Below are 16021 nucleotides of genomic sequence, written 5' to 3'. Positions count from 1 at the left end.
TTTGGTTACATTTAGGACTGCACCCTGCATAGTTGGAGTTATTGGCATTATAAATACCAATGTTTTTTACCTAGACATGTTACAGGGTGCAGTACCATATGTGAGATGTGTTAGTGAGTAAAGTAACCACTGCCAGCCTAGCTTAGGACCAAGTGTTTCCTGCTTGAAGCCTTTTAAGAAAATAGTGCCTTGAGGCTGTGATCAAGACCTAGGGAGTAACAACACATGTAACAGGGGATGTCCTCATGGGAGGTTACAAGAAGAGACAAGGCGGTACTAAGGAGGGACTACCAAGCCTATTGACCAATGAAAATCCACCATTTACAAAGGACAGGGACAGGAGCCAATTAAAAAGATGGGCGGAAAGTGGGCGGAGCTTTATGCACATATCCTGAATAGAGCATGTCTCGAAGAGACAGGGCAAGCGTTGCCTAGGCAAGACCTAAAAAAGAATACCTACTGATGAAAGTTGTGCCATAACTACCCTGATAATGGATGTTTGGTACATTCATTTTGGACATCTCATACTCAACTGCATAAAGACAACTGAGTACTATAGACTGTGTGTAAACAACAGTGACAAATAAATACCCTGGAGAAAAAGACACAACTTGAAAGCGAATGCGTCGGCATGAAGGAGAACACACCAAGACTGGACAAAAGAGGATCAAGGGCATCAATCTTACTGTAAACCACACCTTGACCAAATCCAAAATTTATGACCAAGTCATTTTCATGCTGTGCAACTCACAAGAAACCCTCAGTGGAAAGTAAAGAATACCAGCAGTTAAGTCCCTGCTTCATATGGGACTCTCTAATAAAAGAAGCAGGCGCTCTCATAACCAGAACACACAAAAAGCAGCTCTTAGGGCATCCCTAATCAAAGGAACATAAAGTCCCCAGACCACACAGCACAGTGGTATGCAGCTAATAGGTGTCACTACTAGAGAGCATGCCACCAGTGAGACTATTTCTAGTAGTGCTGACAAAAAGTAATAGTAATACACAAAATGCACCAGACCCAGACCGAAGCAGGCATACACGATGTCATGTGTCACTAAAAAAGCAATAGTAATTCTAATCCAGGAGACACCACATGTGAAACACGCTCTAACATTCTGGCAATAACAGATAGCCCTACATAAAGCCACATAAACCAACAAACAAATGATTCTGTGCCCATGCACAAGACCGAATACCAGTGCCACAAATTAGGGTAGAATAGTGGCAGAGAATGTTGCCAGTGAACAAGTGACAAGTTCAGGAAATGTGCCCATAGGATTAACACAGAGACAGTTCCACATACATCCACAGCTGGATTATACATAGGGCACACTGGCCAGGTTCGCACCACAGCGCAACTTTCCCAGGGTATGCTGGCCACAAATAGGGATAGTGCACCCTAATAGAGCTAATGTGCTGCTCCCATGGCAGCCATAAATTTGCACCTACCATGCAGGCAGCACATCAGTGAAAGGTGGACAAGCTGCCTTAAGCAGCCGGTCAGCCTTTCCAAGTACAGGCAGCACCTAGCCTGCATTTGAAAGGGCGACAGAGATCTCCCTGCAGGCGGCAGCAGCGAGAGGCTGCACTTGCCTTCAGGTATGTGTTTGCAGAGCCCATGGAGGGCATCAATTGGGCGCCATGTATTTGTGGCACACAGTCCGTGCATCTCCGGATGGCCTTTGACTCTGCCTATACGCCTGTATTATGCACACAGAAATACATTATTTCCCTCATTACATGGGACCAAGCAATGAGTGACTGCACCCTTAGAATCGCACAGGCGCTGTATGTGCACTGGTCCCATCAGTATTACAAAATGGTCGGAATAAGTGTCTGTAACCCAATATAAAATGCCTAGGTGCCCACTGGGCGCAAAAAGCAGGCGCGCACACTCACTGCGCCCGTGGCACGTTATGTAATGCGGCCCAAGGTGCCAAAACAGATTAGGAAATAATGTGGCCACAGCACTATGCAAACAAGGAGTTTTCAATTCATAGGATGTCCTGGAATAGAACTTGGTTGCCGGAAGTACCTGCTCACTACAGGGTACGTGAAAGGGTTATACACCAGTGACAGAGGCTACGTGTTGAAGTCTGTGCATCTAAACAATTAAGGACAGGTCATAATGTCTGTGTTGTGTTCAAGGGGCCCATGGGTCCTATGTATAAAGTGATTTTGCGATTGCAAAGTCTGTGATTCACTAAATCATAGGTTTGTTTACTTCAAAAACACAAGTCTCAATCTACTAAGGGTAGTTTATGTGTAGGAAATGCCCTTCCAACTTCAAAAGTGACTTTTGCAGCTCTTTTCAAATGGAGAGGCATGAAAGTGACGTCATTGGGAGTCAAAATGATATGCATCAATGTTTTGCAGTTGTGGTTGCAAACCATTGAGAGCTTACCAACACCCAACAGAGGTTTGATAACCCATTCACAAGGTGAAGCTGTATCTGTGAGACAGCTTCCACCTTGTGAATGGTGGTGGGAGGCCTTGGGGGAGCAGACTGTGGTCCAGGGTACCACTGCGGGTACCATCTGAAGTCATTGCCTGCATGCCAACTTTTTTTTTAAGCTGCCACTACCCCTTTAAAAAAATATGCAAATTCAGGAAAATTGAAAGTAGGACCGAGGGTCTGCTGTCTTTTGCAAAACTCCAGCCTGCATTGCAGGTGTTTACAGGGAACCACAAAATAACGCCTGCTGCCTGCATAGTAATGAAGCAGGAGGTTTTGTGATCTACTACTAATGTGCATTTCGCTATGCAAATAAGTACATCCGTATCATTTCAAAAATAAGTTGGGCTGCGGCCTGCCTCTTGGTACTTTCATCTCCATATTCTGAAACCGCCATGGCTGTGGTGCATGACATGCATATGCAAGAAAACACTGACCAGTTGAGAATGCCTGGTCATCTCTTCCCAGACACCTTTTATAGCAATGTCGACCATATACATGCACCTATGACATCCGACCTCTTTGCATGACAGGAGAAAAATGTAAGGTCATGCTAGCCCATGACTACACCCCCAGAAGTCAATTTAACATATTTTTAAAGTCAGAACATGGAGCCTATTCACAAACTGCATGTTGTAGCACAGAAAGTAGTACTCCAGTAGTAAGTACTTACTGCAAAGAACAATTCAGAAATGCATTGGGGGAGAAATCCACCTCTGCCTCTCCTAACTTTTTTGTGAGCTCTCTGCACTGGAAGCAAAGATCTTTGCACACCAAGTATACTATTTTGTAGCAAATGTGGGAGGTGCCAGGGAGAGTGGTGGGGAAATGGGTAACAGTTATTCAAGAATGGGTGGAGTCAAGGTAAAATTTAGGAGAGGATTGGAAAGGACATGCTAACACAAAACACACTCCCATAAAAGAGTAAGACTTTTACAAGTCACAAAATACACACTCAAAATTATTACAGTCCTAATTTAAACTAGCACCCCCATAGGAATTAGTTTTCAGTTAAATACGTCCTGCATTTAAATTGCATGTATGTATAACTATATTTAATTGTTTTATTTATACCCTGAATTTAAAAAATAAGACGTTAGTGAGGGGGTGAAACGTTTTTTGTTTAAAAATGAATATCTACAACACAAATGTATTATATTCAAAATATTTTATTATTTTATAGATATTTAACGTGGGGAGTGTGTGCTGTACTTTTTGGGTCTCGCTGGTAATGCATCCGCAAGGATGCATGTGTCCAGCTGGAGACGTATAGTGATCAGTCTGGGGGGAAGGACGGACAAGAAAGTGGTACGCGCTTTCTTCCTGGATTCGTGTGCACTTCCCTCCCATACTCCCAGTCTAACGCGCATGCATGCACACAGACACACACACGCGCGCACACGCACTTACACACACAGACACGCAGGCACCCAGACAGGCAACCCCCCCCCACAGTCACACACACACACACGCATACACACAGACTCCAAGACACATACACACACGCACGCACGCACGCTCACACACAGACACAACCCGCCGCCGCACGCGCGCGCGCACACACACATGTCCCCCGCCCTCGCAGCCCAACCTAACAAGGCAAAGCCCCACTCACCGGCTTCCTTAGCAGCGGCTCTCACCAGCAGCAGGACTCTTCCTCCCTTCTTCGGCACCGGGGCGCAGGGTAGGCTCCTGCCTGCTCCGGTGCTCTAAACAATCGCGGCTCTTCCATGGGAGGCGGGGTAGGCTCCCGCCCTCCTACTTCCTGTTTCCGGTTGTCCCGGCCGGCCTGCCTGACTTCCTGGTCGCAGGCCGGCGGGGTGAGCTTTCGACGGACTGCAGCTCTCGCGTTAGACCCGATTGCGCTTTGGCCCCGATTGCGAATTGCTTGTTTACTTTGGAGGCTGTGGTGCCCATTGTTTATCACTGTGGAGGTTATGGTTCAGGTTGTTTATCACTAAGGAGGATATGGTGCACCGAATTAATTACGGCAGAGAATATAATTCACAGAAAACACAGTAGTTTCATTGCTGTCGTAGTCAGTTTCCTCTTAGGATAGAAGAGAACACAATAGATCGTAGTTTTCACTGTGGATGATATGGTGCACAGTGTTTCTCACTGCAGATTATATGGTGCACATTTTATCATTGTGGAGGATATGGTGCACAGTGCTTATCAGTGATTGTTTCGCACAGAGCATGATCCATCCATGGCTTTCTGTGCAGGGTGAATGTCGTGAGACTGCACCATAAAAGCCCATGCCAGAAGCAAACCACAAATAGGATTATATTCTCAACCAGCAGCCCGCATCCTGGGATGAAGAGTAAAATAAACACCGGGCCAGTGTTGTGCGCGGCTTGTTGCTAGGTTACCGCACAGGCCACTTTTCGTCAGGAGCCCCACCTCTGAAGTCGCTACCAGTTCATGTTGGGGCGGCAGCTCTCTGACATGGACATGCAGGCCGCTGATTGGGTCATGCCAAGCGCTAGGATATACATGTTATTTTCACACTGTGTAAATAAATCAGCGTCACTGGCGTGCTGTGTAGCAACAGGGTTTGAATAATTCTCAAAAGGCGCTGCCCTCTAAGCCATCCACCTAAACACGTGGAGCGCCAAGAATGTAAACTTCCAGAGGGTGTGTTTAGAGTGGAAGGGCACTCTTGCTGCCTTAGAAGAAGAAAGTTTATCTTTCAGCAAGCAGTCTCTTCGCCGCTCGAGAATTCCAGACTGATTGAAAAAATCGAATAGATTCTTGACTTGGAAGCATAGTGTTCAGGACCAGCTGGTGTTAAAAGGTGACGCCTCAATTATTGTAGAGAATGTTCTGTAGTGGCAGTGGCAGTTTCTACTATTCCTCTAGTATGAAGATCTGGAAATTGGGATCCAGATAGAGAAAATCTGCGCACAGTGGCACGAGGTAGTGTCACGGATGAAGTGATTTGCACACTTCAGTGAGGCTCATTGCGTCATTGCATAGAATGATGGGCAAATGGTACCTCGGATCCCTCCAGCAGTCCCTCATGCCAAGAGTTACATGAATAACCTGCTCAGCGGTCAAAGTGCATTGAAAAATGAATGGGAACGGTGATGTTGCATGCAATGGGGGTGGTATCAATGAGCATGGGGGGCAGGGTCAAAGGCGCGGCTAAAAATTAAAATATTCTGTACGTTTTTATTTTGATCTTACACCGCCAGCTAGCTACACATAAAATAAAGCAGAGCTTAAATGGAAAATACATTTAAAAAGATGTTACTCCATGGGAAACGCACTACAGTACATTATGAAACCTTTATTAGTTAAAGTACTCCAGAGGTCTGTGTCTGTAACCACAGAGCTACAGAATTAAATCTTGGTTGGTGCAATGGAGAATAGTGACTTTTTAGTGCTACGAGGTCATTGCCTGTGACAGAAAGCACTGTGAATATGTAATTTATTATTTTAAACTTGCATTACACGCAGTATAAGATAGACTGTTACAAATTCGCAAAAAAGTTTAACACCTAAAGGTGTTCCAAAATGTAAATGTTAGTAATACCCATACTGTATTTAAAGCAATTTTTTTTTACATGACTGTCCCTTCAACACCTCGTCTGAGGTAGCAAGAGCTAGATAAATACAATTACAATTAAAAGCATGCACTTCACAGCTCAGTTGTTAACTATTTGTACTACCACTCAAAAAGAATACATCTTTGTCATCACAAAGCGTTGAGCGAGTTGATAAATTAAAGCCAGTACCAGTTCCCAAGCATCCTTTCCATCTGCATATTAACCTCTACATTTGTAGAATTCACTCGTTGCCCACATTTGCATTTCTTTCAGGCAAGCAGACCCCCTGGCAAGAGGCATGCTCTTGTTTAGCTGTCTCCTTGGCTGAGGATTCAAAGCACAGGAGACTCACAGAGTGACACTTCAGCCAAAGCGTTCAAACTATCATAATTAATTGTCCCTGGATAGTTCTCTTTCTTACAAAAAGTAGGGGAATGGTTTTTCATAGCTCAAAAAAGTAATACCACCACTTCGACCTCTGAACCTGCTGTATGCTTACCTCCTAGCTGTCAACTGGCTCCATCTCACAAGGGTGCCTCTCAGCTGTCCTGGTTAGCACATCTTGGATGGAACTTCTAGTTGGGTCTCGCTGGTAATGCATCCGCAAGGATGCATGTGTCCAGCTGGAGACGTATAGTTATCTGTTACGGGGGAAGGACGGACAAGACGGTGGTACGAGCTTTTGCCTGGATTTGTGTGCGCGGATGCGCACGTCGCGTCCCGCGCCGTACACATGCGCGCGCATACAGACAGACACTCGCTCACACACACACCCCCTGCCCCACAGTCACACACACGCACTCCAAGACACATACACACACGCACGCACACACATACACAGCCCCCCCAGCACGCGCACGCGCACACACATGCCCCCCCCCCCCCGCCCGCCCGCCCTCGCAGCTCAGCAACTCACTCACCGGCTACCTTGGTGCGGCGGCTCTCCTCAGCTGCAGGGCCCGGCAGCAGGACTCTTCTTCCCTCCTTCGGCACCGGGGCGCAGGGTATGCTCCTGCCTGCTCCGGCGCTCCAAACAATCGCGGCTCTTCCGTGGGAGGCGGGGTAGGCGCCCGCCCTCCTACTTCCTGTTTCCGGTTGTCGCGCCGGCCTGCCTGACTTCCTGGTCGCAGGCCGGCTGAGTGACGAGGAGCGTACTCTTGTTACAGCTGGTTTTCCTGTGCAGCACTGTTGCCTCTAAAATTAGCTGGCGGTGACGTTGAAGGGCTGAGGTGAGTGATATTTAGTGCTGCGTCGCCAGAGCGGATGCCAGGCTTCCGCCCCGCCAGCTGCCGCCGCTCTGCTGACAAGTAATAGGCTGGTGCTTTATTGCCCTCCTGTGTAGCGCTCCACTAAATTTAATTCCAAACTGTATCATATAATTTATATTCCAAATGAATCGATACTCGTAACGCCGCCATCGTTCACCGGAAATGTGACAAGGCCCCAATATGTTGGAGTGAAGGTCGCAGTTTGCGTTGCCTCCAGGGTCAGCAGGTGGTGGGGGGAGGGGGCTGCCCTGGAAGACCATTGCTTTGCCTCTGTGTGTGGTGAGACACGGTTAATTTACTCTCAAAATGCATCCTAGATTGGCGCTCGGATTTGCAAAGCTCAAAGGGGGTCTGGCTGCGGAAATAGAAGTAGGACTCAGGTTTGACAGGCTGTGTGGCACGGAATGGCAACAGCCCTCACCGATATTGAAGGGCTATGTAATAAAATTGAGCTTTCATGATTTGCGGTATTTTTGTCCTCTCGCGGTTTGTAAATACAAAACATATTGCATTACAAATGCTATAGGTATCACATTTGCGAAAGTTATAACTATTGGCATTGTAAATGACGAAGCTATTAATTTAGCTATTTAAAAAAAGAAACATAAATAGAAACTTTGCCATTTACAATACCAATAGCTCAAACTTTCCTAATGCGAGACCTATTGCATTGCAAATGCTTGTTAATTATAGTTGAGGTTTTAAAAAGATTTTTTACATTAAAATATTTTACATATTTTAAAATGTACTTTATTAAGTTTGTCTATACTTTGCCACAGGGAGTGAAGACATGTAAGTCTTCATGTTACGTGCAAATCTGCACTTGGATAGGGTGAATAGCATTGAAGAGGAGAGTTACACATAGGTTTAGGAGTATGTCTACATGTGGATAGATCTACTCATGTTAACTTAGCTTAGTGAAACAGGCCAAAGGCCTCTAGCTGCACCTCACTTCAGTCAACCTCTCCACTCATATTGCCACTTACAGTTTTGAAATCATGTACTAAAACTAGGTTCTGAGACCATGAGAGGTCGGTCAGCGCCCGTGTTAGTTGCAAGCTGCAGCAGTTATATAGGAACATGCTGGCATAGCGTGTGTGAAATCAGGAGCCACAAGGAGCTCACCAAAGCACATCATCGGTGGAGGGAAGGATCCCTCAAGTTGTGGGAGTTTACTGTTTCCCAGGTGTTGGTAATTGTGACAACCTAGGCTTTTGAGGCAAATTGGAAAGCAGTCACTATCCCTTTCCAAAATGGCGTACACTTATGTCCAGACCACATTGTTGATCTCCTCTCACAATGACTTTGATCACAGGCACAAATATGGTGACAATCACATAGAGATGCTGCAACATGCACCTCCAGACAACAAATGGCATCAGATTTCACGTGAAACATACAGACCAGGTCAGCCTTGGAGTGGAACAGCCACAACCATCACACGCCTTTAGGCTTCTGCGAAAGGTTCCGATTTCGGTGAGGTTTATTATTAAATTTGCAAATCTTCATGTTCAGACGACGCAGACTCCAGTGGGAACTTGAGGCTCTTGGAATGACTGCAAATGAACAGTGCGATTCCCTTTGAGTGGCTGAGAAAGTATGAGTCACCTACTCCTACTAAAACATTTCTGTCCACAACATGAACTTTTCCTTTTTTGTTTCCTATAGATTTTCACCAGAGTTCCCCTTTTTGCTAGTCAAGTTCCTTGTTTTATTATTATTATATTTCTTCTCCAGCCCTTAACTTCTCTGAGGCATCTCAATAATAGAGACCTAAACACAGTGGCCTACTGAATTCTTCGAAGGCTTCGCAACCCCTCTAGAAACATCTCACAAGTAACCGGCAGCAAGAGCCACATTTCTTACCACTTCCATCACCATTCTACCCCTCTTGGATAGATGCTACTTGCTGGCTCACCCTTTCTGATCCTTATTTCATCTCACATTGCCACACAGAACGTCTGATGAATCTCAAAACACCCTATCAGCTGAAGAGAGGCCACATCAACAAATTATTTAATGAAAAACTAATACATGTACATTCATTTTCATAGGTGCTGCTACACTTGTCATAGGACACCACTCATTTCATATTGCATTTAGGTTGAGGCAGTATGATTTGATTAGAATATTGCAATAGAAATTGGCCTACCCATGTCCAACGTGTGAACTCCATCTTTGCTATTTTGAAGCTTTAACTTTTGCTCAATCAGTGTTGAAAAATATCTGGAAAATTGAATAGAACTTAACTCTTGAAATGAACCTATTTGTATTAGCATGGGGTTTGTGCACATTAATCATTGTTTATTAACATGGTGCAACACAGAGTTTCTAACAAAGACTATTTTAAAACCATACAGTTACGCATTATTGGGGTAGAATAACAGAAGGGCAGGTTATGGGACTTTCTTTTTATGTCATCAGGTCATAGAGCACGGGTGATGCAATTGCCAGGATGTTCCTGAAATGCTGTCACTAGTAAGAAATACTAATACCCGGAAGCTACAGCAATTTGGATGATCTTTGCAAAAACATTTTTATAAAAATTCAATTACGCATAGATATAAGGGATTAAAGTGTGAAGGAAAAACAATTAAAAGCAAAATTACCGGCCAACTAATCCTGGGACCCTGGATACAATTTTCCAATTTTTTCCATTTCTATGGGTACATTTGTATATTACGAATTTGGGAACGCACCAATGAAATCAAAATGTAAGACACAAACAGACTTGCATCAATGAAAGTACATGAATTAAGCAAATCAGGACTAATCAAGTTAAAAGTTGAATGAGTATATGCTGGAAAGTCTTCAAAAGGACTGGAATGTGATCCTTTTAATTACAGACAGCTTTAGCGGTCATTGCCAAACAGAGATAGTATACAATATGGACATGTCTTGAGTTTGTGTTGACCACTTGCTCATGATTTGATGGCTTTCTTGTCTTGTCCTCATGCTACAACCTCCGCCCGTGACAGTATCTTTTGGTGACCATCTATAAATAGTTTAAAATCATTCCAATATGGCCACCCATGAATGAACATGGCACAGTAGCCATTTTGGAATGGATTTTCAGATTCTTTAGTAAAATCATTCCAAGATGGCCACAATGCATGCACATGCATGTTTGGCACCAACTATGCTGGGTTCTCTTGACACAAAAGTAAAACTATCTCTCCACATGGAAAAAGGCCAACTTGGAGGAGAGGAGGGTGGTTGAGAAATGTGCACTGTCAAAGTCAATAGGTGTCTCAAGCAGGGACCTATTTTATATGCCCAGACGTGGGTCCCTTGCTCACTTTGCTACTGAATTCAAGTTAGCTTAGCTGATGAGGGCGGTTACCCCGAAACCAGTCCCAGGATGCTTGTTTCCGGTCCAGGGAAGACATGGCTTGGCAGTTCGGGCTGTGCTGTTCCCACAAGGCACAGGGTCAAGACTGATTTGCATATAACTGAGTCTGAACTGGGGTGGCGTAGTGAGCTAAAGAATGATGATGGATTCAACCCAGATCTGTGACTGGGGGAGAGTGTCTGAAAAGTTTAATTGCTCCGTCCATCCTCTCCTTGCGTTTATCTATTGGATTTGCCAATCTTTGTTGCTTAAGTCTTTGCCAACACAGTAGTATTAGAAAATGCATATTTCTAGTGTGCTACTCCTAGGTTTTCCTTGGTGTCTGTTACCTCATATGTATCATCACCTTTGTTTATTTGTATTGTAGAGGTTAAGTTGCTAACTTTCGAACCTAATGACCTGGGTTTTATTTCTTGCTTCAGCATTTGACCACAAGAGAACTGCTCAGAATCAGATAACTGTATATGTCCTTCAATATGCACATATGTGTAATGAGAATATGTAAATAGCAAATTTATTATGTAACTTCGCAATAAAAATGGTCTTACACTGCTTGACATGTAGTGTCTGGAATCAAGCATCAATCAGATTCAACACATTACACTGTTCTAAATATAGCATTGCATGTTTAGGATGTTCCAGTAACAATAAGAACTTAAATGTTCTCTGGAAAGTGCTTTGCATAGCTAGATCTGTGCCCGTTATCATGGGCAGTGATGCTGGCTCCTGTTGTGCTCCAAGGTACAGGCAGTGCTCATCTCTGCAGTGCGGGTGGTGCTGGCTTTCTTACCTTGGGAAAAACATCCTGGAGTGGAGCTGATTTTCTTGTGAAGCTGTGCCTTTAGTACATTTTGACACACTCACATCACTTGTACTTTGAGGGGAAGACAGCAGCTGTGTGGTGACGATGGTCAGCCTTTTTTAAAAAAAAACTATTATGACCATCTCTCCTATACATTTGCCTTAGAGGAGAGGATGTGGCCTAATGGCTAGAGCGGTCGACCTGGAAGCTGGGGATCCAGGTTCGAGTCTCAAAAAGGACGCTCAACATCCCGTGATTCTGGGGAAATCACTTAATCTCCCCGTGCCTAACCAAAAGAATGTGTCCATCTGTAATGTAACTGGTGCTCATGTAAAGCGCTCTAATACCTTTGGGTCGAGTTTGTGCTAAATACTATTTTTCTCTGCATGTATCCTCCACTTGCTATAATTTTTTTCGGATTTTTATTTGTCAACAGCAACCTTCATGATGGATTTTTGAATTCAAGATTCCTTAGATTTTTTTTTCTCTGCCTAGGAATTGAGAAAGGCTGGTGCCTTATATCTTTCTACAGCAACGTCCTTACCCTCTATCAAGAGTGGCAAGATTGCATTGAAGGTTGTATCTACCTTGCGGCATTTTCCTCTATTGGGACCGATTCCAGAAGACACAGGTCACCTTGTGTATCCGACTGTGTAGTGTGGCACTGTGGTTACTGGTAATGATCACCCCTACTTTAGGCATTGAAACAGAAAGTACTTTGTCCAGCCATAGACATCACTTTGACAGATATTTAAAATATATATATTATATGTTGAATAAACTGCAAATATTATGGTAGTGCATAATGTTATCATACAAATTCAATTAGACATGTTTATGAAGCATAAAAAAGTTCATGAACATTAGGGTGACCAACTCACTTGGTCATTACAGAGTTTTCAGTCGTGAACTTTTCACTTACAGATCATTATTTTAGGACGTGTTAGTCTAATTAATTAAATTGAAGCAAAACAGGAGTGCATTAAAATATGGGCTGGAGAATGTAGTCCTCCAGATAAAAGAAAGATGACAGAAACTTAATGCGACTAAAACTAAGGTTCTTCTCAAGGGCTCCAGTCACAAGATGACTGTTATAGGAAACACTTTCCAACCCCCTGACCTAATCGAACTGAACACCACCTTCTCCAAAATAGCAATGAATCTCAGGTGGTGTGGGATGAGAGTTTACATTTCGAGGCAGATATAGGAACAGTGATCTGCTGAGCCATATTCTGGCTGCAACAACTAAAACAAATATTGCTCGATTTAGACACTAAACATTATAGATCAATTGTATGATTACTGATAAGCTCAAAATCGGACTATGCTACTGTGAGATCTACCAAAAAATAAATTAAATGATTATAATTCATTCAAGATATGGCAGCCAGGCTCATCGAAAGACTGGTCAAGTTTGATAGCATAAGTCATGATTTCGGATCCCTTCCTTGGCTACCTGTAGCCAGGGGTGTCACATTCAAAGTAGCATATTTGGTTTTTCTTTAATGGGAAAATTCTCAATCATGGAAAAATTGTCAGGGCACTGGCCAACATAGTTGCTACGATCAGGAAGCCGGATACTTCTGAGAACCCTAAGAAGTAAGATCCATTGGAAGGGGAACCGCAGGTTTGCGACCCTAGATTCATAGATATGCAATTCAATTCTAGAGATTAAACCTAAATACACACTGCTAAGCTTCTGACTAGTAGTTAAAAAATGTGTTTTGTTCCCAAGCTTCTACCTGTTATCAATATGCAACGTGGGAAAGTCTGAGGTCATGTTATTCGGGGAGGCGAGAATCCTCTGGACCCCAGATTGGTGGCCTTCCAGCCTGGGACAGGCCCCGCTCCCTAAACAGGTAGTAAAAAACCTGGGGGTTCGTCTAGACCAGGACCTCACCCTTTTTCACCATGCCAGCACCACTGCAGGGTCCTGTTTCCACATTATTGGCCTCCTTCGGAAGGTGTTCCCCCTTCTACCCGACGATACTCGGAAGACCCTGGTCCAGGCCCTCGTTTTGAGCCGCCTGGACTATTGTAATGGCCTACTTCTAGCTGCCAATGAGGGAGTGCTCAATAAACTACAGGTGGTGCAGAACACCGCAGCACGGCTGGTGACCAACACCCCCCCCAGAACGCCGTCCCTCCCCCTCCTCCGGGCCCTTCACTGGCTTCCTATCCGGAAACGGGTAGAATTCAAGATTTGCTGTGTGATACACAGGAGTTTACACAATCTGGGACCCCATTACTTGGCGGATAAATTTGTTTATCACCGTCCATCCCGCATCCTCAGGTCCACCAACCAACAGTTGCTTCAGGTTCCTAGACACTATAAGACCAGACAGGGAGGCCGCGCCCTCTCCATCATGGGTCCACGTCTATGGAACAGCCTCCCCCTCTCCCTCAGAGAATGCCCTAGTCACTCAGCTTTCAGGAAACGCCTAAAGACAGCCCTATTCTAGGAGGAGCTTCCTTGACCTGTTCACCTCACAGCACCGCGCGGAGATACACCTTCGGGTGTGATGCCGGCGCGTAATAAGCCCATAAATAAATAAATAAATAAATACATCTGTAGTGTACTGATAAAAGTCAAACTGTTTTACAACAGAGGTAGGCACTTGGAGATCATTTATTTCGAAGCGTGGGTCAAATAAGAAACAATCAAGTGATTAAAACACCCAGATTGCTTTAGGCTATCACAAGAAAGCCCACAACTGGAAACATTGACCGTAAAGACCTGGAGGCAGTTGATTATCCTACCAGACATATCTTTACCTACAATCCTAAGGCACACCTTGAGTGAATGACTATGTAGGCCTTAATAGCATGGAAGACCTTGTAGTAAAACAACTGCCCAGAAGTTGATTCCAGCTGCAAAAGCAGTTCTAGAATCGCCATAAACTAATGAATGCTGAACAACTCAAAGATTCATAAATATGTTCTGAGCACCCTGAAGTGGATATGCTTTTTTGAAGACGTCAGCTGTACTTTCATGTTCTTTGGCAAAAGTATGCTGGGCATACATGTCCTTCTGTAAGTCTGATTCTGTAAAGATAAATTATATTTGGATATTAGAAAGTTCATAACAAAGCTTTTCTTCATGAAGTGCGACTTACTCCTGGAAATTCAGGAGCAAGTGACGAGTCGGTCACAATGGATCACAAATACATTATTGTGAATAAAGCCCTATGTCTCTGGCATCTCGCAGATACAGAAACATAAAAACAGGCTTGAGTCCCTCTTACCTTTGGCTACAAGTTTTTGAAAGGGCATAAACACTCTGCTCAGATTCTCAGCACTATTCACATGCAGCCACACACATCTCACAAACCAAGATGCATTCATATTCTATAGGTAACCTCTCTGAAACATCAATTTTTCACTGAGGCGCCCTCCCTTAATGTTCACAGGTAACATCAGCTATTCCTGAAAAAAAGATTGGGAGGCCAGATGAACCATGGAGGCATGGGAAAATTGACAGACACATACTGCTAGGAAGTGAGGATTAAAAAAAAAGCTAACCCCATTACTTACCCTGTCTGAGACTAACACTCCCCTGGAAAACAAAACAGAGTAGAATATTGGAGCAGTGACCTAGCAAAAGTGCCATGGACCTTATTGCAAGCAAATCAATACCTCCATTACTATGAGGAGGGAGGAGCCAGCTCCCAGCCTGGCCGCTCTGAGCGGATGCTCCGTGGCAAACCGTCGCTCCACTTTCCGGAGTGGCGTCCATCCGCATTGTGGTCCCACTCAGCCCAACGATTCCTCTGCCTGAACACTTGCTAACTCCCAGAAGCTGAATTGCGCCCTTCTCAGACCTTGCTTCGCAGATATGAGACGCAACATCCTGGCCTTCCTATCCTCCTTGATGGCACCCGGGAAGCTGCGAGACCGCGCCAGGTGCCAAAGGAGGTGTCCCACGTAGCCGCCTGACCGCCATTCCCTGGTACTCCATTCCACACAGGAGACGGGATTGAGCTTGCACTTTGAACGGGGAATCGAGTATCCCGAACCGAGTCCCAGGGAGTGGATGTGCTGGACAAGATGGCACCTCGGGACTCCAGTGACCACCTTTGAGCCGACGGTGAGTGGGGATTCCGTGTAATACCCTAACGGCCCATAACTATCTCTGGAGGAGGACTGGGCTTGCCCCTGTTACCATAGGGCTTTCTCATTTCACAAAACAAATACTGATTCCCGGCCGCGCCTGACTCCAACATGGCGCCCATGCTGCTTTTGCTTCGGACAGGACTTATCGGCTCTCTCCAACTGGTGATCTCCTCCCTAGATCATCATGGAGTCTCCTGGTCGACCATAATCGACCATAATCTCTATTCAGGGAACTGGCCTGTCCTTAACAACAAGGGACTTGAACAACACTCTGCGCCTGACCCTAAAATGGCTGCCACTGATCCCACCTTGTCAAGAACTAGTCTCGTGGTTGAAAACCCCCAGCCTCAGAGTCACAAAGATCAACAACCTCGACCTCCCTGACTTAAAGAGGGCAGCCAAGGTGCATATCCTCTCCTACCCCCTCACCCTCGCCATCTCCACTCATCCGCACATGGACTCAAGTCTTTTGTTCAC

At 44.8% G+C, this 16021-nt stretch overlaps 1 protein-coding gene across 7 annotated transcripts in view; it reads right to left on the bottom strand.

The window, feature by feature from the left end:
- EML1 (EMAP like 1) overlaps nt 1-16021 on the bottom strand; it is an 883632-nt gene that overhangs the window by 258840 nt on the left and 608771 nt on the right. The window lies entirely within an intron of this gene.

Source organism: Lissotriton helveticus, chromosome 9 (genome assembly GCF_964261635.1).
Source record: "Lissotriton helveticus chromosome 9, aLisHel1.1, whole genome shotgun sequence".
In the NCBI taxonomy this organism is placed as follows: domain Eukaryota; kingdom Metazoa; phylum Chordata; class Amphibia; order Caudata; family Salamandridae; genus Lissotriton; species Lissotriton helveticus.
This window is presented reverse-complemented; position numbering and strand designations above follow the sequence as displayed.